This window comes from Protopterus annectens, chromosome 3.part1 (genome assembly GCF_019279795.1).
Source record: "Protopterus annectens isolate FY-2018-M chromosome 3.part1, PAN1.0, whole genome shotgun sequence".
NCBI lineage: Eukaryota > Metazoa > Chordata > Ceratodontiformes > Protopteridae > Protopterus > Protopterus annectens.
The window spans coordinates 485,186,845-485,213,329 of record NC_056732.1 but is presented as its reverse complement, the minus strand read 5'-3'; positions in this window follow the sequence as shown (position 1 = coordinate 485,213,329).

Here is a 26,485-nt window from a genome sequence, read left to right as displayed (position 1 = left end):
TAACTCTGTGCAAAGTACAGACAGATCCTATGATGTGCTACAACAAAAACAAGTTCTTCTGTCCATATGGCATACTTGCTCTCAGTACAGTGGTGTAAGAGGGTAGGTAGTGGGAGCATGCCCACTGGTGGTGTCAGTACAGTACAAGGTATGAATGATGACAGCACATTAGGAGACAGGTAGGTGACCACCAAATGGAAGAAGAGTGACAGTGCTGAGACATTGGTTTCTGCCAAGGATAATCATATATACACACATACTGATCCACACGTGTAAGCCACAGGTGTCCATATCTTCCAACAAGGCTGTGAGAAAAGCAACAGCTGAAAAAAGATCACCACTTCATAGTCATTAGTGCTACTACTAAAACGGTAAAGCTGACAATTTTCCAGGACCAAATATGGTTGGGAATGGTGTAAAGCATCAGTGCTGTGAGCATCCATAATAGGACAGAAGCATGCCTCTCCACTGTTCATATTTTTGGCTTATATTTTTGGTCTGTTCCTCATAAAATTTGTGTTTTTTTCTGGCAAATCACTGGGATTATCTGAGGATTGAAGTCACTAAATAATAGCATACATTTGAGTTTCACTTCACATTTTCTAGAAGATGTATGTTAAAACAAACTCTGTTGCTCTAGCAACTTTCTAAGTTTAAAAGTGCAATAATTAAATATATCCCTATTTTTAGCCTTTGACACCCCCCATTTTGTCATTCTTTGTCCAGATTTCTTGCACTAAGAGATTGAGAGGTATGGACAGTAGTGCAGGTGCAGGTGCAAAACAGAGTGACCAGTATGATACTACATGTCAAGACCAAGGCACAGCATATTGTAGAAAGAGGTCCACCACACAAGGTGAGCTATTAATAAAGAGGTGTCTCACAGTGATGGAGGAGTCACTAAGAACCCTACATGGGGGTAGGTGAATGAACGTCCATATCTGGTTGTGGCTTGGATTTGGTAGCTAGGTTGGTGACTGATGACCACCCACGTGTCTGTATGGGATGTACTGGACTAGTATTAGCATGTTTTATTACTGTTGTGTAGTGATCCACTCATGTGAATAGGTCACTCAGAAGACCACATATGCATTTTCCAGGGCTGCAACCATATCCTGTGACACAAGTTGCTTTGTGCCCAGATGTTATGCAAAGCATCATCACAGAGCAGCTTGTCTGCCTCATGTTGGTGGGGGTTTGGCATATGTTCCAGCATTGCCACAGTTATGTTATATTTCTGCTTTCACAGATTCTACTTGTAGATGGTCCAGCGCAACAGTCGGGACATGCCTGATGTTAGAAGGTCACCTGTGGCTGATGATATTGCTAGCCACAGTTTGATGACTTGGTGTACAGTGACAATTTCAGCAATGCTAACAGTGTGGGGGACACATTTTCCGCATATTGAGATGATGGTGAATGGGCAAGATGAACCTCAAGCATCAACTTTGTTTAGCACTGGATGTCCTTTCAAGGTTAGTCCCAACCAAGCTACTCAGGAGTCACCACTACATATGACATCAGTGAGACACATTTTCTCTAATGTGTATCCCATGCTATAGAGAAGAGGCACATAGGTGACCATCACTGGCATCAATCAGCTGATGTGGTGGTCAGTGAGTCAGGTGCAGACTGCCACTATATACACCATATATCAGAGATGTTAAGAATGCCCCATGACCTGTATAAGGAAGTGCAACTGCTGCAAGGACTTGAGGATATTCTGCAACAAATGAAGAATTGCATGACATATAGGGACCTGAAGCAGACATGCCTGCTAAGGTCTCTGGTTTCCCGGGTGAAATCCACTGATATTTACTTAAGAACACTGTAAAATGCCTAGCAAGCCATTCAAGGGGGTGGAAACATGGGTTTGGTCGCAAGCCAGGTGTACTCAGACAGCATCACTGTCACCTCTGGCCATGGATACACCCACAATTAGGCTACAGCCTTCCCATAGTCATTGCCAACTGTCTTCCAGTTCAATTGCAGTGACACCCCCAGTGAGCTGGTCATTCTGGTGCCCATACTTACACAACACACCTACCCTCTTCCTTGTTGGCTTACTAAGTGCAATGCCATGCTGTGGCTGTTCACAGGATCAAAGACACTGACCATCTATTGCCTCCTAACATGGGGGGTGGGGTTGTCATACATCAAGATTCTGACTCATGCTTCCAAAATGTTAGACCATACATTGGACAGGATAACTCCAGTCCTGATAGTGTAGAGCCACATGGTACACCTGCTCAGTTTTCACAACATTGAAGCTCCACCTCAGCAATGGAGGATGTGATCCCTGACTCCCCCAAACCACCTAGCTGCATAAATCACATCTGCCCTTCTTAATCCTTACACCTGTAGTAGCACTACTGTCCCTTGTACCCCACACCCACCTGTACAAATGATGATGACCATGTCCTGTCAATCACTCTGGCTGTATTTGAAAAGTAATATTTGTTGGACAGCATGATCATTTAATGCACTGCAATCCATGACCTGGATGCATTAATGCATGTTTCAGTTTTGTTCTGTTTTGTCTATGTCATGCACTATGGTTGTGCACTAGAAACCACAATTTTTGCCAGTACCACTACATGCTGCATATAGGTTCATAGGTTCATAGGTTCATACTAGGCTATCTGCCCGAGGGCATTTACAAGCCTAGTAGTTATGGTTGTGCAACTTTACACCCCCTAGTATAAGTATTATTTATATTTACCTCTGTTGATGCTTGAGCAGCACTGATAATCTTGGGGTAGTATATCCCGCGATCTCCCATCATGCTCTTCAGATTTCTCTTGAACAAGCTCTTGAGGTGCTCTGCCCTTTTTATACCGGGGCATTTCTTCAGGGTACATAGGAGTTTTGGTCGAATCCTTCTAATGGCCATCATTGTCCTTAAAAGGTTTGTCGAAATCTTTTGCTCTCACGCCCTTGTGGCTCTGGCGGATCTAAGATTTTTGAGGAGTATATATATTGAATCTCTAGGGTTGACATATGCCTGTGTTAGGCAAGCGCGTGATGGCGAAGCAGGTGTGCTGACCGAAGCTGGTTGAGAGTTCTTAGGTAGTCGGGCAGAGACAGATGTTTGAGACAGACCCTTTTTGTTCTCCTGGTTGTGGCCTTGTGGCCTCCTGCAGCTGCAGGGTCGATTACATTCGAATGGGGCATTGTGTATTAAAGTTGGTCTGGAGAGTGATGAGATATGAGACTATGACCTCAGAGATATAGATGAGAATCCCTTCTGAAAAATGTAATATGTAAAGGTCCAAATTACTAAGGTCTTCTTACATGGGTGTTAGAATGACAGACTACTATCAACCTGACCAACCCCCGGTCTTGATAACTTCTTCTATGCTGGATTGCCAAATTACCTGCTTGGATATAGTATCCTTGTTTTTTCGAAGGGTATGACTATGCATTTTTTTGGCATTTTAAGGGGCTGGCATTTGCTGTCTACCCAGTTAATCCGTTTCTGTTCCTTCCTTCTGAAGGATATGTGTGATGTGTTTTCTACTATCTATGGCGGGTTTGCGTTCATCTGCAAACTTTGTGTCAGTCCCACCCTCTATCTGTCTCTCTCATGGGGTACCAGCGCAGCCAGTTCCTCTAATGATTCCTCATCAGGATCCTCCTCTGCTGCTGCTAGAGGACTGTTGTGTAATATTATGATCTTACCACACTGTATCAGCTTTTTTACCATTATATTGTGTAACATGATGCAGGCCATAAATGTCTTACTGCAAGTCTCTGGCACATGCTGCAATATCACCAGATGCACATAAGGCACAGAATTGAACCTTCACAAATACAAACCCACATCTGATTATGTTCCATGTCAGTGGCAGTTCAGTGTTGTAAGCCACTTCCCCCTCTGGCTTTGGGCTACAGAAGAGGGGCATCAGCCAGAGTTCCAAAACATGCCCTGCATCACCTACAGCACACAGTTGTGGACACTATTATGAGTGACCTTGGAAACAGAATATTTTGGACTCTGTGGATGGCAATATATGTTTCACCATCAAGATGACCTGCAGAAATTCACTGCACATGAAACACTGGTATCATAGGATCATAGGATCAAAGGAAGTTACTAAGCTATTGGCCCTGAGGCCCTTTTAAACCTAGCCAAGAGTTTCACCCATGTTTAGGCAAATTAGCTTCAGATGATGCCCCTGTCCAGCAGGGACATGGGGTGGAATATCAGGGATTTATTTTCTATTTCCCATTCAGTTATCCAGGTTGCGCTTAAAAAGGGGTAAATAGGTAGTATATGTGCCAGATGTGGGAGTCACAGGAACCACCTGCATGGTGTACAGACACATTGTACATAATACATTGTGAATTGCACACCACCTGATAGCTGATGGAGTTTAAGCCCTTACAGCTGATATACTGGACATTATGTGGAGTAAGCAGGGCCTTGATGATAATGTGGGTGCAGTCAATGGTCCACATGATCTCAGGGAAATGGGCTATACTGTGAAATGTCCACATAGTGATAGTGTTGGGTCTTTCCTCATATTTGGAATTCAAATATGCTCTTTCACAAGCTGCAGCATCACATCAAGGAACAAGTATTGAATTCATACTGAAATGTCAGCAAGGATGTCTAATGTTGTGCAAACTTCAGTGTCTACTGGGATAGGCATTCCCCCTCATCTACCTTGATTCTATGTGTGTGCATCATATGTTTACTAACTCCCCTATGTTATTTCTGTCCATACAGCAGCAGTTGATAATATCTTAGTTATGGAGGCAGTGGTATGTTGGCCACTGACAGAGCTGTCTGCCACATGAAGGTCAATAATGTAGTACCACAGCTAGTTCATCTGCAGCCCTGGACAGGTCATCCAACTGGCACCCCAACCTAAAAAAAGTCTTCTGAGAGAGCTGAAGATCAAGAAAAAAAGTCATCTGTAGCTATTGTATTTATTGCACTTCTACAAGTACCTAGCTGCAGGTAGACACTAAGATTCACCACAAATATGAATGCAGTATTAGCATTCTTTGATGAAGCCCTGATATGCTTACAGCTTTATACATGTGTTCATAGGTTCATAGCTAGGTATTAGGCTATCGGCCCAAGGGCCTACGTAAGCCTAGCCAACAAGGTTCCCTGGCTTACGCCACCCAAGAAATGAATATCAGATCTGCATTTCTGCCCCATCACTCTGAACAGCTTGCTCCCAGGGCAGTGGCCCCTTATGCCCCATGCTAGTTAGGGTTCTGCAATAATGCACAGCATCATGAATACTGGCTCTAAAGCAAACATTAACTTATGCAGCCCTGCTAATGCTGGTGGTGCTAGTCCTAGCATCAAATGTAAGTGACGCTCTCTCAAACAGAAAATCCTGCCATACAGAATGGATGATTGTAGCTCATCTCATTAACTTTATACATTTTTGAATCACTCTCCACCATGCTTGACATTTGTCATTTGTGTGTGTGTGATAGCTCGTTAGCACACTAGCACTCATTTACATGCTAGTATTCGATCAGTTGCATACAATGCATATGCTGTTATGTTTCTGATAGTGCAGTTGTGTTACTTCTGTCTCTGAATAATCCTTTCTTCTGCATATCACTGTTCACCATGCTATTTTGTATAATGCCGCACACTGTTTCCTTCTGAATATCCTCTATATATTCTAAATGCTCTTATATATTACTATAGTCATCCAAACAGAAAAAATACAGCATTAATATTCTCTAAAGGTATAACTGCAGTGGCTATGTGAAACTCATGAAAAGTACCTTTCTCTTCATAGTGAGTAGCTGTACTGGTCTGCTTCTTTCTGCCTTTGGTCAAACTCATGGCTAAAGAGTTTATTTAGGTCATTCTGTCTGCCTGGATAGTAAATAAGTAAATAAGCATTAATGATTACAGAGTCTGCTACTGTGAACATTTTCCCTTCCCTACATGCACAACTAATTGGAAATATTTTGGGCGTCTTTGGAATGTGGTTCTTCATGGCCTTCTGAACATTCTTAGATTTTGTTCTGGTTTAAGTGTTGAAGGCTGCTTCCCTAATCTCTTATGGTAAAACTTCATTTATTTATTTTTAAGCTCTTGTGGCTGCTCTTTTTATTATGTATTCATTACTGTTATTTATTATTTATTATCCAAGAGGAGGGTTATCATTTGCCACTAGAGGTTAACAAGCTCTGGCTCCTGTTTTTGCTTAGTGAATCACTTAGGGCTACTATCAGTGAAATTTTAATATGTATAATTTCCTATTTGGATTAAGTAAGTTCAACAGATAATGGAAAGTTTCCAAACTTTCCAGGGTGGTATCAGTATTACCATGCTAGAATGAAAGCTATTTGAAACTGTAGAATTCTGCCAGCCTTCCTTGGAAATTGTGTGTATGTGTGCATGTAGGAAAATAATAGCTTATGTGAAAGGCAGTTACCATAGGGAAAAGGCACTGAAAGACATTGCGGGTCACAGAGAGAGAGAGAGAGAGATTCAGAGAGAGAGAGAGTGGGAGTGTTGAGAAAGGGACATGGGGTGGTAGATCAAAGCTTCAGCACTGAAGGTGGCCCTTGCGGTTTAAACTGGATGTGGATGTTCGATGTCAATACCAAGGAGTGCAGTGAAAATTTACATTATGTACTTGGGGTGAGGTTGCATTTTGTGAACTGATTAATGAGTTAGACTTGTGCACAGTTTCTGTCTTTTATTTTGACCACCTGCTGTGTACCAGTGATGTGACACAAGAGACAGTCACTCTGGTATCAGCTAAGAACTTTTATTCACATTGGTGGCAGAGATGTCATCAATCCATGAATGTTAGCTAGCATTGGTGAGATTCAAACCCCATCCATGACACTAGTTGTCACAATCATTGCCCTCCTTCTTTTGTGAGAAAATAAATATTAATGTAGGTCTGATAATACAATGCAATACAGATGTTATTCTGACAGTTGTTAAGTTTGTCCACCAGAATTCATGTCCTAAGTTTATATTTGTTGTTATCAAAAAAGCAAGGAGTTGGGCAGCCTAATAGTCACACACACACACACACACACACACACACACACACACACACACACACACACACACACACACACACACACACACACACACACACACACACACACACACACACACTTTTGATTGAAGTATGTCAGCACAAAAGGGGTAACAGAAAAATGGCCGACACAAATTCAACACAGTAAGATGTCCTGTTCGATTTTCAGCTAGAGCATCTTCTGTGTGGAGACATGCATGAATGGGTGTACCTTCGTTGAAGGTTGTGCGTCAGGGCTGGCAACTCAGCACATAAAAAATCTACTGCCAATCATTAGCAGACCGGAGTTCCGCTGTGGCGACCCCTAACCGGGAAAAGCCAAAAGACACAACAACAACTTGTAAGCACTTAAACTGTCTGGCCCTTCTACTAATGATACATCAGCTTCTAGTGAATTATCTGTAGTAATTAATCTGCTCACACAGTTAGTTTCCAACAAGGATGGAAAATTTGTTACTAAGTTAAAGTCCAAGACCACAGTAGTATTGAGTCAGCTTGAGATAAACACCGTGAATAATGATGGTTCTTGATGAAAAAAGTCATAAAGGGAAGAGACCTGACCCAAAGACTAGTGGTGGTCAACCTTTTTTTTTCTTTTTCTGTCTGGATGAATAAAAAAATGACTGTTAATGTCAACACAGAGACTACTTGTCACTATGGGTGTTGAAAGACAAAATCAGTAAACTTTAAAAATCTTTTCCCAAGTTTCATAATTAACAAATGGATAACACTTTTTTTCAAGATAGTGTAGCAGGCCATAGGCTGCCTAAGATGCTGCCATTATAGAAATTTCAAAACAACTTTTATGGTTCTTTATTGCACACAGAACTTTTACACTGATATGACAAAACTGGTCCAGAGTTAATGACCTTCTTAATAAATGAAAATGATAGGCAATTGGCCAAACTAGAAACTGAAATTAATAAAATACATGAAGAGATTATTAATGATCTCCTGTTTTCTACATTTGAAAACAATTACACAGTCATATTCAACAATATCGATCATACATTTTCCTACAATAAGATGAAAAATGACAAAAAGATTCTGACAGATCAAGGAATATAAAAACAAAGTGGCCTACCCTGATCCAAAGGGTAAGAACGTGGTATGAATGTATCTACCAACAAGGATAGAAGTACTTGTTCTAATGATGAACACAAAATCAAAACAGGATTCTGAAAACAACAGGTTTTTAGAACCAGTTCCACATCGGAGATTGGAGAGTCTTGCAGCCAGATATCAGAAAATATGCAATTACCAGAAGGTGCAGAGTTGTCGAAGCAACAATGGGGCAGATTATCAGAGAAATCTATATCCTTCATATTCAATCCATTTCAGAAAACAGATCAACAAAGCAAAGGTGCAACTTCTGCTTTAGACTTTGGGTACAATTAATTTAGGATATACAATTATAGTCATTTATTCATTGATCTTGACCTGGCATCCTTGTTTTAAAAGGGCTTTACTTTTGTCCTGGTAAAGAGCATAATTTTGGCTGAAATCATAACAGAATTAAAGTTGTATAACAGGAAACTAAATTTGGCATTGCTCCTTCTGAACAACAACCATGTGAACATGGCAGTCATGAGCTTTCAAGCCAGCATAGCAAGAGATTTTTAACTTATCAGAAAATGACATTCACAGGCTTCAGGCATTAGCCTCTGATAAATCAGTTAGGGCAATGAAGTCTGATAAGGTGGGTGTTGTTGTTGTTATGGATTCCCATGATTACTGTAGGAAGATGTTTGATTTCCTTTATGATAGTACATTCTGCAGGCATGTACGTACTAACAAAATTAATTTGGCATACAGAAAAAAATAGACTTTAGGTTAGAAGAAGTTTGCAGCTGACTGCAAACTAGGAGCCGTAATTGAAACTCCTAACAATGTGGACATCCTACAAAAAGGCCTCACTGAGACAGATGCCTGCTGTCAAAGCCATGGTCTCAAGTAAAATGCCAAAAAGTGCATTGCCATCCCCTTTGGTAAAAACTCTGTACCCATGAACTACTACATAGGCTGTAGTCTACTTAACACCAAAAGTGTGATAAGAGACCTTAGGACACAGGTGGACAGTAGTCTCTCCTTTGATAATCACATGGCCACAGTGGTCAGGAAATCCTTCTACATGGCACAACTCATCACAAAAGGTTTCTCATCCAGAAAAAAAGAGGTCATTGTTCCCCTCTACTCATCACTCATTAGACCCATTATAGAGTACAAAGCCCCTTTGGGTATGTACTTCACAAGAAAATCAACAACAACTGGAAAGGCCACAAAAATACCTCACAAAGAAGATTGCTGGCCTCAAACAGATGCCTTACACAGACCGACTAAAAAAACCTCCACCTTTACTCCATTGCATATCGCTTACTCAGAGGCGATCTCTGCCTAACATACAAAGCTATGTCAAACCCAGAGCTGTTGGACATGCTCCACTTAAACAAATCCCAGTCCCTCTGAGCTACATGCTCTAGGGACCTAAACCTTGTCACCACAATAAACAGAACATGCTGGAGGGATAGATTCCTGTCCCAGAGACTTCCCATACTCTGGAACAGACTACCTATCTATGTCAAACAGAGCTCCTCATTAGCACTATTCAAGAAAATTCTTGATGATTAGATGGATAATAGGAAATTCACCCCGGAGATCACTTCTGTGGTTCTGCTTGACAGGGGCACAGGAAAATAATTTTCTTGGGTGGCGAAAGCCAGGGTACCTTTTTGGCTAGGCTTGTATAGGCCCTAGGGCCAATAGCCTAGTACCTACCTATGCACCTATGAACCTATGAAGAACTAAATTATGAATGTGATATGTTCTAAGTTTTTTAAGGATGAAAAAGCTCATGACACCTTCTATATTCGGAAGATGAAAGGTGCCAAAGAATCAGGAGGATCCTCCATTGAGACAATTTGTTACTTCTTCTGGTTCTAAAACTGAACTCTTGGCAATTTTTGTCAACAATAAATTAATTATTTTTTAAAGACAAGAGGTAATTTTAAAAGACTTACGGAAATTTTCTTCCCAAACTAATTAAAGTTGAATATGGTCACCATTCTTTATTTATAACAGTAGATGTAAAAGATTTGTTTATGGGAATTCCTCATGACATTGGGATGGAATGCTTCCATCAAGCAATAATTTCCGATGGATCCTTAGCACATGAGGATATACTATTGATATAGGATTATATGACCTTTGTTTTGCTTAACAACTGTGTATATTTTGAGGGTGAATCTTTTCAACAGATAAAATAGTAACTATGGGGGCTTCATCTGACCCCATTTTCACTAAAACAGTAATGTGGGTTTGGGAAAAGTAGTACATTTTTGAAAGTTTCTTTTGGTCCAAAATGAAGTATTATTTCAGATTTTTGGATGATATAGTCTTAATATGGCCAGGGATCTTTGATTATTTTCTTCAATTTTTCCAGTACATAAATAGTACAACAGATTTTCTGGCACTCCCTTATGAGGTGAACTCTAATGAAATCAGTTACCTGAATGTGCTGATTTCTAAGAATTACACCAAAGGAATCTGGGAAGATAACATTTTTAGGAAACAAACTTTTTCCAGCAGCTACCTCCATTTTAATAGTAACCATCCAGGCTGGCCAAAAAGAAGTTCAGTGAAAGGCCAGATAGTGCAATTGTTTCTAGTAATTGCTGACAAGAAAATTTCCATCAGGAAACTGAGATGGTTAAAAATATACTTTTGGAAAGTCATTACCCACATAAGGTTTTAGATTCAATTATACATGAGGTTAAATTAGCAAGGAATACAAGCTTTCACTTTATTTTAACAAATCCAGAAACAATGTGTTTGATTAAAGGGGATAGACCTAGCTCTAAAAATTATTTGCAGTTGACAGTTTTGCCTTTCAACAATAGGGTTAAAGATGTAATAAAAATGTTTCAAACAAGCTGGACAAGTGTTTTTGGCCCTACTGGACTGACAGATTAGGCGAAGCACTGCACTTCATTTACAAAAGCAATCCCAACATTAAGAATACTTCATGATAGATATATTTCCATTTTGAAGGGCGTGCACAAGGTTGGTGCTTGTTCCCAATGTAGGCTTATTTTGGATATGGTTAACACTATAGCTGTTTCATATTCAAGGGTCATAGAATGCATATAACTGACTGGGTGACCAGCTGGCTCACTGACAGGACCTAGGAATTCAGGATTAGTGATACCACCTCCAATAGGAGAGCAGTCAGCAGTGGGGTACCTCAGGGTTATATGCCAGTACCAATTTGGCATCTTCATCTTGAAGGTAAAGGCTAATGTCAAGGGCCTTTGACTGACAAAGTTCACAGATGACTGCAAACTGGGAGCTATCATAGATTCCCCATGACATAGACTTCTTACCAGATGTCTAGCACAGACAAATAACTGGTGCCAAAGTAACTGATTAAAACTCAATACCAAGAAATGCATTATGGTGCCTTTTGGGAAAACTGCCACCCAGGGTATTTACTCAATCGATAAGACATCCTTAAGAACTGACCCAGTAGTCAGGGATCTAGTTAGATATGTAGGCAGTAATCTGGCATTTGACTGACATGTGGCCAAGGCAGTAAGAAAATTATTATATGTCTCCCAACTTATAAGTAAGGGCATGGCATCCAAGTCGAACAAAATCATTGTGCCACTTTATTCAGCACTTATCAGACCCACCATACAATGCCTACTTCAGCATGTACCTGACTAGACATCTGCAACAGTTAAAATGCCCACAAAGGTTCCTTATGAGGGAATCCAGGGTATAAACACATTGCCCTTTACAAATCACCTTAAAGTCTGGTATACAAGGCATCCTCAAATCCAGCTCTGATGGACCTTTTGCGCATCTGCAAAATAAACAGCTTCAGATCCACTAGCTCTAAGGTTTAAATTGTGCTTGTGACATAAATGTGACATATTAGTGAGACAGATATGTGTCTCAGAGGATCCCCATGCTCTGGAACATGCTTCCCATGCATGTGAAGCAGAGTATATCCCTAACCCTATTTAAGCGTATCCTTGACCAATGGATGGGAAATCAGAAATTCCCACTGCATCTGTCCACCATACCTCTGACAGAGGAATACAGTAATGCCCAAACAAACACACCCCCTCATAACCACTAGAAACTTCCTAACTTACCCCACATAATAAACACCCATGATACACAGGGACACAAATGGGTTGGATTACATGGCTAGGTTTATAAAGACCCTGGTTGTCATTAGCCTAGTATACACCTATAAACCTATAAGCCTGCATTTGCTCTACGCTTATGCATGGATATCCACACATGCACACATATATGTATCAACCAGTTATAGCCACTCTATTAACTCTGTATATCACATGTATCTGACTGTCTAACTATGAAGAAAGGAATACATAATAATAAGTGGCCACAGTAACAAATTTCAGCTCATTGTTGTCATATACACACAGTACCACTCATTGCACTCCCCCCACGGACACACATATTAATGCATGCACACGCACACACACACACACACACACACACACACACACACACACACACACACACACACACACACACACACACACACACAATATCAATGTATGTATAAAATAAAAAACTCTGACCTATAGGCTAGCTGGCAGTTGCACCACTGAACAGAAGAACACAAATTAGTTAATGGAAGATGGATCTTGCAGCAAACTTAGTATTTAATACTACTACTAATAGTAATAATAATAAAATCATATTTAATTAGAACAAAACATTTTCCCCATGCTTGTATTGGTTTGAGTCTATCCACAGCTTGTCTATCTTTTATTCAGGTTGTCTCAGACACTAGTAACCTTAGGCAGACTGAGACAGTCAGAAACAGCTGCTTGCTACTTTGCCTAGCCATCCAAATAGCCTGCACTGAAACATTATTTCTGACCCCCACCCCCCAAAAGGGAAGGAATAACTATATGAAGGCATGATCACTTTATTCTATATTGGGTATATTTCTATGTAGTGATCTGTTTTAGCTGAGGAAACATTTCTTTTTTAACGCAAAACAGAACTCAGAGTCAGTATATGTGCAATGGCAGATGTGCACAGTTCCAAGCTCTTGAAATGGGAAATCTGCGTAACATTTTTTTAATTAAAAGAAACAGAAATATTTTAAGTTTTTTTTCACTAAGGGGGTTGCAGTACAGCAACCAGTGCCATAAACAGCCTTACCTATAAATACACCATTGTAAATATTTGTAGTAGTCAAACAAATAAATTGTTTATATAGACTATGTAACCAGCAGCACTGTGGTTTAATGGTACACTTGCTACCTTACAGGTCCAAAGTCTGTGGTTACATTCTGATTTCTGGTCCCTGTTTGAGTGAGTTTGCATGTTTTTCCCGTGTCTTCATGGGGTTCCTTTGGATAATCCAGTTTTCTCAGAGAAAACATGTTAGTTGATTGGCTCACTAAATTGTCGACATATTATATGTGACATTATCTGTTCCAAGTCATGGCTGGAAAAGGATCCATTAACAAACTCATTTCCCAGCTAATAAATATTCATTTATGTATAATTTATTTGTTTATCTCTTTAATTCATTAATTTATTCATGTATTTATTTGTATGCACGTACATACATATATACATGCATACATAATGTTGGTCAGGACAGCCAACTGGACAGAGCCCATTTGTAGTGGAGGCCCAGAAAGGAGAGCATCAAATATATATAAGATTTACTCACAAAAAATTTCAGAAAATAAATGCATTTTTTTTTACATAAAGATATAATGACTGCCCACTTCCCTCTTGGACATGGGCAGTCATTACTAGTAATATTAGGCAAGCTAGATTTTTTTTCTCTTGAAATATAATGGCTGTAATAGGCTAGGCTTAAAATGACCCTCGGGTCAATAGCCTAGTAACCTCCTATGAACCTATGAACTGTTGAAATGGGTGCATTCCTAAACATATACAGGGAATAATATAATAATGATAAAATAGGTACTTGTATCAGCAGTAAGAAAGTAATATTAAAAGTACTTTATTTAGCATTTACACAATGATAACTGTAGTTTGGGGTTTGGTACATCATTAATAATGGATTTTTAGTGATATATATTTAAAAGAAGAGCAATACAGTATCATTCATACTGTTAACATAATACAGGTATAAAGTACTGGAATTAGTATATAAAAAGAAGGGAGGCAATGTCATTAGTAAACCTGGTGCTCTACTTATTAAATGCAGCATACAGATATATACAACAAACACCATGGCAGTGAAGTGGGGATGCAGTATACATATTTAAATAACCTAAAAGTTGTAAATTTGGTCAAGGTGATATGATGTACCACAAGCAATGCAACAAAAAACTTTGATCAGTTCATGTATTATCTATGAGATGTCACATGAAGCAATTCTGTTTTTGCTTGATATTATGTGTTTTGTCCCAGACAGTTTATCTTCTCACCTTTCTGGACCTCTGCAAAGGAAAGAGTGTGAAAACAAGTGTTGGGGCCAGCAATTAACAATGTAGTTGCCAGTGAACTGCAAGTCTCTGCTATGATCACTGTCCTAATATAGTACATTATCAGTAATCACAGTGATGCTCAGCAAACAGCACTCTATATGTTTATACACATAAGAATGTTTGAGTTAAGACACAACTTCACTAGTATTTATTTTAATGCTTCACCATTTAAATTATCCTGGCCTTCAGACCAGTTGCTTAGCTTACTTGTAGCATATCATATTGCTTGGAACCATTCCCAAAAATGAAATTCCGTACTACCATGTGATGGCATCAAAGAACTCATACTGGCTTAACAGAACAAATGTTGCTTTGTTTGGGTTTGATGTTTCAAGCACTCCTGAACTTTTTACTATATGCTTACTAAAACAAATATTGGATTACTGCAGAAGGGCATGAGGTATTTGTAGAAGAGGACAGTCATCACTCCTAATATAATGTTTGTCCAAAGATGTTCAGTCTGAAAAATATGTTTGTACAAATTCTGTTTAGCAAATGTCAGTCACCATTAGATCATAATTGTCCAGTAAAATCAAAAAATTAAAGTAATGCATGCTAACCTTCTTTTATTTTGTCACAGTTGTTTTTATAGATAGCTCATGCAGAAACAGAAAAAAAGGAGAAATATCAGCATTACTGTAATTTATACACTCAAGAAAGGGTCCTTTCTGAATAGTAGCAAATAGTTTTATAACCATCTTTGTCCAATTACTAACTCCTAAAACTTATCAAATATTTTTTTTTTCTCTGATGACTTTCAAAATCTTTCTCTATCATTTCCACTTTGAAAGAAACTAAAAGCAGAACTGTCTGCAAGACTAAACGCTTGTGTTAACAATAGCACAATCATGCTCTGTGAGGAGACCATCTGAAGACCAATTCCCACAGTAAATAATTAACTGCTACTTGTAATTTACCAAAAACAGGGCTATGCTGTCTGATAATGAACATTTGTCATACAATGAAAAATATGTCATTCTTCATAAAATAGTTTAGCACAACTATTTCTTTAGTTTTAGCATCTGTAGTTTAATTGTTTAGAACGTTTTTGATGCCTTGCAAAACGTAATACCTCCCTGCCTGTTGCTTTCTATGAAATGGTCATGTAGCCAGGTTTTTAATGTAGCATCACAAGAAAATGGGGTACTCCTTTACATCAATGCAAAAGAGCTTGCTGAGAGAGAGGGAGAGAGAGACAGACCTCTGCAACAGGTGTGCAATTTGTCAGTTATGCAAGGATTTACCCATACTGCTGTGGTTTAGTAACTGTGACAATTCCTTGGCGACAAAAACAAAACAAGGAGAAATAAGTCCCAGCATAATTCAAATCTTGACACTGCATGTGAAAATAGTTTCCACTGTAAAATAAATGACATCAGATGTTTACAGTTGAATATGTCTGTACCAGCTTGCAAAGTTTTAAGAAAATATTTGTTAATATTATATAACATTGAATTTCTAAAACATTTTAAATTAGTATACTGTGTAACTTAATAAATTGTTACGATTCAAAAATAATAACTAACATTAGGATTTGTGTATTATAAATCTATGTTTAATTTTTGTTATGATAGCTTCTCATAAACTCCAGATCCTTAAAGCTGCTTGAGTCCCAACTGTTCAAATTCCAGTGAATCACAGCCCAGGATAATCCAAACAGCTCTTGCCTAGTCAGACCAGCTGCTAGCCTCATGCTCAAACTCGAATGTGAGTTTAGCCATACAGCTGCCACACCATCTGCTCATGTCCCAGGAAAGAGATGGAAGCATGTGCTCGCTGTGGACCAGGTCAGTGAGGAAGGGGAGAGGGGAGGGTGCTGTTAGGTTTAGATAGGGGTTTAAGAGTGTAGTGCAGACTTTAGAGTTAGGGAGGGGGACATGGAATTTAAAGAGAAAAGCCCAGTATTTAAAATGAGGGTCCGAGTTAAGCTGACAGAAGTCACGCCCACTTTGACACCTCATTTTCATTCCCAAACACAGTATCATTTTACTTTTACATATCCTGTAAATCCACAGTTCAGTCCTGTTTCAGCTCTCAGGATAAACTGATCTTTGGATTTGTATTCCTCTCTGATTTATATTGGATTGGGAAACTATGCCCCCAGCTCCTGGCTCATATTTAAAATAAAGCTGTGCCAGGGAAAAGGGAGATCAGTGTATACTAATGTTTACATTTTGCATCACTCATGCTTCTACAGATGTACAGGCAGCCCGATCATAAAAATACTGCATTTGTCTAGTAGTATTTAGAAATCAGCACATATCAAATTAGAAGCTGAAAAAGGGACAGAAGAGTGTGTCTACTAATGCTCCAACCTTCTGTCACACACTTGCTTTCTATGGAATTACTAGCAGGTCAGAAAGTCACACCAGACTAGTATTCAAAATTCAGAATATAGTAAAACATGAAAGAAAGAGAAATATGGTTTCCACTACTGTTGGTCTAACTCAGATGCTTTCCATAGGTAGAAGTCATGTCATACAATTGTTGTAGAAGGCCAGGATTCACAATCGCCACATAATAAAATATGAAATGGAAGGAAGACAAAAAAACTCTGTTTACTAAAGTTTTAAAAGTCTTGCATTACTGATGTAATTTTTAGAGTAGCAGCAGCAGTCAGGTCATAAAATGCCTGGAAGGCTACTTTTCTCAATGCGTAAAATGCACAGATTAAACTAATGAATGGGTTACAGGGAGAGATGTTGTCAGTACAACTGCAATTTGAGATGGCATTTGGCTAACACCTTTGAGACCTCCTTTGGGCACTTTTCCCCCACCCCCTCAGCCAAAGGTGACCATGCTCAGAAAGGCAAACCTGAAATGTAAACAAAGGCTGAATCAAAACAAAAAATCCCTGGGACTGTCCAAGTTTAGAGGGCAGTAGGGACTTTAGGGTTGGTTTGAGGATTTTAGGGAGGGGAAAAGGGGATTTTAGGTTTAGAAAATGAGGGGAACTTTAGGGTTAGGGAGGGAGATGGACTCAAGCCAAGGTTCAGTGACCCTAACCCCATGTGCAAAAATTGGAAAAAGGGGTTGTGGATGGATGGATGGATGAACTCTTAGGTTTAGAGAGTGATTGCAGATGGGTGGGGTAATGGGATTTTAGGTTTAATAAGTGATCTGGTATGAGAGAGAGAAGGGGACTTTAGGTTTAAGGAGATATATGGACTTTAAGTTTAAGAAGGGGAAGGGAATTTTAGAGTTAGATAGGGATGGGGACTTTATGGTTAGATAGAAAAATAAACGTTATTGTCATTTAGGAAACACAAGTGCTACCTAAATGAAATTCCAAGTGTCAGCTCTTTTACAGGAATAAAACAAACACAAAAAACAAGACATGATAGGTATTAAATAATTAAGTAATAACCCACATTTGGGTGTGGGTAATGCTGGATTTACCCACAGTTGGTGTGGTTTGGTCATGAGGACGAAGCCCTCATGACCAAACAAAGCCAACCATGGGTAAGTCCAGCATTGCCCACACTCAAACATAGGTTATTGCTATTATACAATGACATTATTTAAGAAAAAAGTACTTTTCTTAAATAATGTTTTTGTATAATGCCTCCGTGCTGCCCTTCCTCATTTTTCGGTATTCTGGGGCTTTTTCTGATGTACTGCGCATGCGTATGGGACTTGTGTTCTGATGCTTATCCAGTACATCAGTGCTTTGGAAAGGAAGCAACAGAGAAAACAAGGTCTCTGTTGCTCCTCTTTTTTTTCTTTTTTTTTTCTTTAAGGTTTCCAACAGTTTAGGGGTAGGAGAGAGGTAGAATGGAGGAAATACAAAGAAAATCAGGTATGTGTCTTTAGTTTTAAATAACATACCTGCTTTTCGTAGTATTTCCTCCATCCTGTGTTCCTCGTATGTCCAGAATCCAAATTACATTTTTTTTTATTTTTGTCAAAAAAAAAATGAAATAAAACATTCAGAATATAACAATGGAAAAAGTCCGGGCGACTGGACCTTTTTCCGTTGGTATATTCTCGGATTTACAATGAGCATGCTGGTTGGACTGGGCAATCAGTGTACTCGTTTTAAAATATTAATGGACAGTCATTGTATAATAAACAATAACTACAATACAAAAGTACAAAGTAAGAAAATCACTGGGAACTGCTGCTGTACGAACACAATAAATATTTATTAAAACACTGAGAGTAAAAAATAACAAAGTGAGCGCGTTCGGGCTAAACCCTTCATCAGACAAAAGTGCTTACACAAACATTTTTTAAAAAATACTTGCACATCTCAATCAGTACAAAAAAAACCCTTTTTTTGTGGGTTGTCCTAATACAAACTATTCATTTTATAATAAAGGCACATATTTATTACTGCTGATGTGTCAATAAAATGAAATAATAATAAAATAAAAATAAAAATTCAATAAAAAGCACGCCTATTTTTGAGAGTGGGTTTCAGGGGTACCATATCATTCAATCCTGGTTTAACATGGACTGTTAGATCTAAAATCCATTGTGATTCTATAGCCTCTGTTTTCAGCCTGATATCACCACCTCTCTTATTGAGAAAAACATTAGCAATCACCCTAAATTTAAAATTATGTGTTGGGTGATCCTTAACATGATTATATAGTGCATTGTGCTCATCACAATTCCTAATGGAGCCTAAATGTTGCAGGATCCTGGTCTTTAACATATTGTTGGTCTTGCCAACATAATATCCTTGACATAATGTACATCCTGCCATATATATCACATTAGTGGTCCTACAGGTAGCTTTCCCCTTAAATGTAAAACTCTTCCCTGTTAACGGATGTATAAAAACTGTCTCCCTATTAATATATTCACAGGCCTTACAACTACCACATGGCACAGTGCCCTGGGACCTAGGTAAGCATGTGACATCATTATTGCCCCTATCTCGACAGAGTATATCCTTCAGATTCTTGTTCCTCTTATAACTAAATTGCTGGACTTCCCCTACTATGTCACTCAGGTTCCTATCACTTGTAATGATATTCCAATTTCTCTTAATGATGTCACATACCCCTTGAATGTTACTCCCATAGGTCAAAGTCACTCTAGGTTTCATGTCCTTGTTCCTATCATTATTATTATAGCCATTTTGACTGCTGTCATTACTTTCTGACCTTGTATCTATACGAAGCCATGGCTTATATTTCCCTTTCCTATTATCACTGCCTCTTATAGCTGCTGCTTCCACTAAGTCATGTCTATATCCCCTATCCTGAAAACACTTCTTCAAATTCACTACCTCCTTCTCAAATTGGTCATCCATCAAACTAAGCCTAGATATCCTGCCCACCTGCCCTTCCACTATATTGGAAAAGGTGTACCTAGGATGCATACTATCAAAAGAGAGTAAGGAATTCTTCCAACTCTCTTTTCTAAATAGTTTTGAACTAAAACCTTCAGATGTAAGTTCAATAGTAACATCTAAAAGTCCAGGGCCACAAACGAGCTCTTTATATCAAATCTCAGGAAGGAGGTAGTGGAATGCAAAAATTCCACAAAGGAGGTCAGCCTTTGTTCACCTCCCTTCCAAGCAATAAAGATGTCATCCACAAATCGTAGGTAAACCCTTATGTGTTGATTCCAGTCACTGTTATTTAATACATGTTGTTTTTCCCAATAAGAGAGAACTAAATTAGCATAGGAATTAGCACAGGGGGTTCCCATGGCTACCCCCTGTGCTTGCCTATACATTGTGCCATTGCTCAAGAAAACATTGTTCTCCAGAACTAATTTCAATGACTCCTCTATGAGAAAAAGTTCTCTCTCTGCAACACCCATGTCCTTCAGAACCCCTACACAGGCCACTATTCCATACTCATTACCTATCACTGTGAATAAACTATGTATATCTAAACTTACTAACATGATCCCTTCCTGTCTGCCTTCCCTATTCATCTCACCCAAGATCTTTAGGAAGTGTGCAGTATCCTTCAAAACATTATCCATGAGATCAACGTAGGGTCTAAGTGTACATTCCAGCCATACAGATAAATTCTCAGTGACCCAGCCCCTACCCGACACTATAGGTCTAAGTGGTGGGTCAATCAGTGACTTATGTACTTTGGGTAGAGCCTTGAACACTGGAATGACTGCTTTATCTACATGAAAAAAATCTTTAAGGTCCTGTGTTATGTACATGTTAGCAAATAGCCATTCTACACGGTACCTTACTTATGATGTTCTTAACTTCTACTGGATTCAACATATAATAAACCTCTCTTTCTGATAGCAGTTCTGATATCTTCCTATTGTACCAGTCAGTGTCCAAGACAACTACTCCCCCTCCTTTGTCTGCCATCCTTATCGTCAGATCTTGATTTTTACTAAGTTTCTCTAAGGCCTGTCTTTGCTCATTAGTTAAATTATAAAAACAGTTTTTCCTTTTTTCTTGCAAGAGCTTACACAAATCACTCTCACATTTGTTAATAAATAAATTCAGTGCTGGTGAAAATGGAGGAATATAGCTACTCATACTAGAACCTTGTGCCCTCCATATATCTTATTCAACATTACCTTTCGCAATACAACATTAAATCCAGCACTATAACACTATACATACAAGGTTTACTTGGTACAAATGTCATTCCTCTATTCAAAACATATATTTCAGCATTTAGTGTATATTTAGATAAATTAAATACAATACCATGAATAAAACAACATGAAGTCAATTCAAAGTCCTCCTTTTGTTCATCGAGTCCCTGTCGACCGCTTCCACGGACCTTTCCTCTTGACATTCATGGGCAACATGCCCAAAATAATTCTGTCCTAATAGCACTTTAGGACGCTCCATGTCCCCTGAAACAGGCACTGATTCTACCCTCTCATTAAAAGTATCTTGCAAACTAGTCAAGGGAGTCACAGATGTAATCAATGTCACTCCCTTAACTGAATCACTTTGATTACAGTCGGTGTTCAATGGCCCTTCCAAATTCACCGATTCTTTGCCCGTGACTGCTAAGTCACAGGCAGTAATTACATTCGAAGGTTGTGCAGATTGGGAAGCTCATATTTCGCTGTCAATGGCTACCACTCTTTCATTAGCCATTAATGGATTGAACTGTTGTTGCTGTGAGTCTCTGTATTAGCTCTGCATTCATAGGTCTCCCTCTGGGTCCCTGTGGCCTCCAAGTATTATTAGAGGATCGAGGGGTATACTTCGGCCACACGAAGATATTAAAAATCTTCATAGAATTTACCCATTTTCAAAGTTCTTAATTTATCATCATTATCCAGAAGACCCTGATGTATCTGCTCCAATCGGGTCTTATGATGTGGTTCCCGGAAATTGTCCGTCAACTTCTGCTTTGCATTGGATACCTCACATTTCAAATCTGCAACTTCTGAAGAGAAAAAAGTTATCAACAACTCCATGTATTGAAAGCTTGTTTTTATATTGATAGCCTGCCACTTAGCTAATAAATCTGGATACTTGTCCCCTTGTGTTGGCATGCACATAACACATATTGCTTGGAAGGGAGGTGAACAAAGGCTGACCTCCTTTGTGGAATTTTTGCATTCCACTACCTCCTTCCTGAGATTTGATATCAAGAGCTCGTTTGTGGCCCTGGACTTTTTAGATGTTACTATTGAACTTACATCTGAAGGTTTTAGTTCAAAACTATTTAGAAAAGAGAGTTGGAAGAATTCCTTACTCTCTTTTGATAGTATGCATCCTAGGTACACCTTTTCCAATATAGTGGAAGGGCAGGTGGGCAGGATATCTAGGCTTAGTTTGATGGATGACCAATTTGGGATATAGACATGATTTATTGGAAGGAGCAGCTATAAGAGGGAGTGATAATAGGAAAGGGAAATATAAGCCATGGCTTCGTATAGATACAAGGTCAGAAAGTAATGACAGCAGTCAAAATGGCTATAATAATAATGATAGGAACAAGGACATGAAACCTAGAGTGACTTTGACCTATGGGAGTAACATTTAAGGGTCCTGTGACATCATTAAGAGAAATTGGAATATCATTACAAGTGATAGGAACCTGAGTGACATAGTAGGGGAAGTCCATTTAGTTATAAGAGGAACAAGAATCTGAAGGATATACTCTGTCGAGATAGGGGCAATAATGATGTCACATGATTACCTAGGTCCCAGGGCACTGTGCCATGTGGTAGTTGTAAGGCCTGTGAATATATTAATAGGGAGACAGTTTTTATACATCCGTTAACAGGGAAGAGTTTTACATTTAAGGGGAAAGCTACCTGTAGGACCACTAATGTGATATATATGGCAGGATGTACATTATGTCAAGGATATTATGTTGGCAAGACCAACAATATGTTAAAGACCAGGATCCTGCAACATTTAGGCTCCATTAGGAATTGTGATGAGCACAATGCACTATATAATCATGTTAAGGATCACCCAACACATAATTTTAAATTTAGGGTGATTGCTAATGTTTTTCTCAATAAGAGAGGTGGTGATATCAGGCTGAAAACAGAGGCTATAGAATCGCAATGGATTTTAGATCTAACAGCCCATGTTAAACCAGGATTGAATGATGTGGTACCCCTGAAACCCACTCTCAAAAATAGGCTTGCACTTTATTGAATTTTATTATTATTTCATTTTATTGAATACACATCAGCAGTAATATGTGCCTAATTATTAATTGAATAGTTTGTATGAGGACAACCCACAGAAAAAGGCGGGTTTTTTCTGAGTACTGATTGGTGCAAGTATTTTTAAAATGAGATGTTTGTAAGAGCACTTTTGTCTGATGAAGGGTTTAGACTTTGTTATTTTTTACTCTCAGTGTTTTAATAAATATTTATTGTGTTCGTACAGCAGCAGTTCCCAGTGATTTTCTTACTTTGTATTTGTTGATAATTGGAAGCACTGGGATTAGGCTAAGCACTAGCTTTCTTCTTGGATACAATACAAAAGTAAATGCCTATGTAGCTGACCCACATGCTTGTACACTATTTATATATACTGGACTCACTGACTACTAGATAATTAACACATGAAAAGAAATGTACACTATATACAGAGGTGAGACTAGGTGATATTGTACATAAGTAAGTTACTGGAATTGCACTTGAATGTGACTATATTAATTTTAGTATGCAATAAATAAATATAATTACTGTATGAGAAAATAGTAAAAGAATAAGTGCGTAACAATGTATTATACTTTTGATACATCCAGATTTACATCTGCATTAATGAGTCTTATTGCAGTTGGATAAAAACTGTTCATAAATCTGGAGGTCCTCTACCAGATGAAAGTTTAGTGAACCAACCATATGCTGGTGACACTGTGTTGTCCACTCCTAATAGCCTTGCTCTTGGTCAAACTATCATTTGTATTAGAATTAATATTACACAGTAACATTGGACACCCTTTGTTAAGGGCCTTAAAGTAGCTAGTAAAGGGTTTTGGTGGCAGTGGTAACTACCTTATAGTGTGGGCATAAGGGGATCAGCCTTTCCCAGGTGTGTGTGTGTGTGTGTGTGTGTGTGTGTGTGTGTGTGTGTGTGTGTGTGTGTGTGTGTGTGTGTCAGTTACTTGGGCAAGGACATGAAGCACTGATTGGACAGAGAGAGTGTTGGAATACGTGGCTTGGAATCTTGGCTAAGGATACTAATCAGGTATGACAAACTTAGAACAGTTACACAAAAAGACTGAACGGCAAAATAGACTATACGTATATTTAATAAAAACAGTACCAACAGAGTAAACTTGAAGCGCTTTTCATTTGTTGAAGCACTTTTCATTTATTTAAAAACAAACTTCATCAGAAGTACTATACGTTCTATGAGATAATCCTTAAATACAGAAATACAAAAAAGTGCGGGAAACCAAAATCCAAATTGATAATTAAACAATTGTAGTAATTCAGATCTCAAGTACCAGTTTTAAAGAGAACGTTCTATATATAAAAATTATAAACACACTAGAACCTAGCTCGAAACTAGATAAAGTGAGTTAATAAAAAATATTCATACAAATTACCACAAGTGCATAAAAAAAATAAAAAATACAGAATATAAAATAAAAATATAAGATACAAATATACTATCTTTGCAAATTTTTGAGTTTCAGTATACTCATAATAGAGCATGCTTCGTTTAAGCCAGGATAGTTAAATGCATTTAAATTCAGCTGCCAGAGTAGCTCTAACTCTTCCAACCTGAAAGAACTTGGACCACCTCTGCAGTCCTGTGTGAGATTATCGATCACTAAAAATTTGAATTTATGAGTAACATTACTATGAACATGTTTCACCAAGGCATTATCCATCTTACTGTGGGTTATTGCATATTAATGTTCATAAATCCTATCCCAAAATCTTCTTTCGGTTTTACCCATGTAGAATGCAAAACACCCTATGCACTTGGCCAAATAAAAGATAAACTTAGAGTTACAATTGTATTTAGATTTCATTTTATATGTATGACCATTTATTGTAAAAGAGTTCATACTATCAATGAACCTGCAATAATAAAATATATATGTGTAGTCTATTTTGCCGTTCAGTCTTTTTGTGTAACTGTTCTAATCTTGGCTAAGGATAGCTGTGCCAGTGGGGAGTCCTACTAGGAATCTGAAGAAAGAGGGCGAGACTAGCCTTCGGTCTGATTGTGGTCTCTGTGTACTCTTAAGAGAAATTGCACTTGATGCAGAGAGCTGCATCTGGAAATATCTGGAAATACTGTGTGTGTACCTGTTATCCTCCCAGTGATTGTTCCCCACAGGTACCAGTAGTGAGCATTGAGGCTCCTTGATTACTGGTCCAGTGGTGGGTTGTCACAGTGACAATATGGGTTCTGTGGGGAAAAAAAAGATGTGACAATTTGAATATATAACAAGAAAATAGAAGAGGGTGATGTGTTAACTGAAATAAGAAGATGTTTTTTGAAGAAAGGGTGGAGGACAGAGGCTATATATAAAAAAATGAAGGAAATAGAGTTGTTTAGTTAAATTATTTTGTATTGATAATGTTTAAATAATTTTAAGTATAAATTTAAAAATGAGTGCCCAAGTAATTGATTTAAAGTTTTATATTGTATAAAATGAATATAAATGTTAATAATACACCCTACTGTTTTCAATAATGGCTTGGGTTCTTTTACATCCACTAGAGCAATCACCAACACAGGCAGACTGGGTTTCAGATTAGCATTCTTTCACTGAAGATATATACAAGATTGATTGGATACACGTTTATGGATTGTGAAAAAATTAAATGTATATTGGGAAGAGATAAGTATGTTTTTTTAAGGGGTTATGGTCTGCTAATTGTTATTTAACTAGATGAGTAATACTAATGAATGTTCTACTTCCTGTATATGTAAAATCCAAAGAGCAAAAAAAAAGGATGTTTTGGTTTCTCTTGGCAGTCACTAGAAAGTTATTACAACAAATTGGAAATAAAACTCAGTTCCTACATTCAAAGAAGTTTTACATTTAACAGCAATATTATGTAAAACTGAAAAATAAGTGATCAGACTAAGATCTATAACTCATACTAAGACCTTTAGTGGTTAGGATAACCTTGAAATGTTGCCATTGAAATATCAAGATTCTTAATGTGTTAATTGTATAAGATTACCTTGATGATTCAATATATTCCTATCATTGTATAACAATATGTGAAATTGAATTTCTTCCTTTCTGAGTATATACTGTAAATATGTTAAATTAATATTTTTTAAAAATAAGATATATACCAGGAAATAGCACTGAGAAATGCAGCAAAACCAACAACCACAGCAAACATTAAATATTGAAAAGGCTTCAATAACCCTAAAAATATCATATGCTGAACAAAAAGGCACAAAAATATAAAAAAGATGCAGAGGAAAAACAGTAAGCATGCTACTATAATTAATACCCTAAAACAAAAACTAAATCCCAGGCAAATGAAGGTACTTTATGAAAAGAAAAGGCTCTTTCAGAT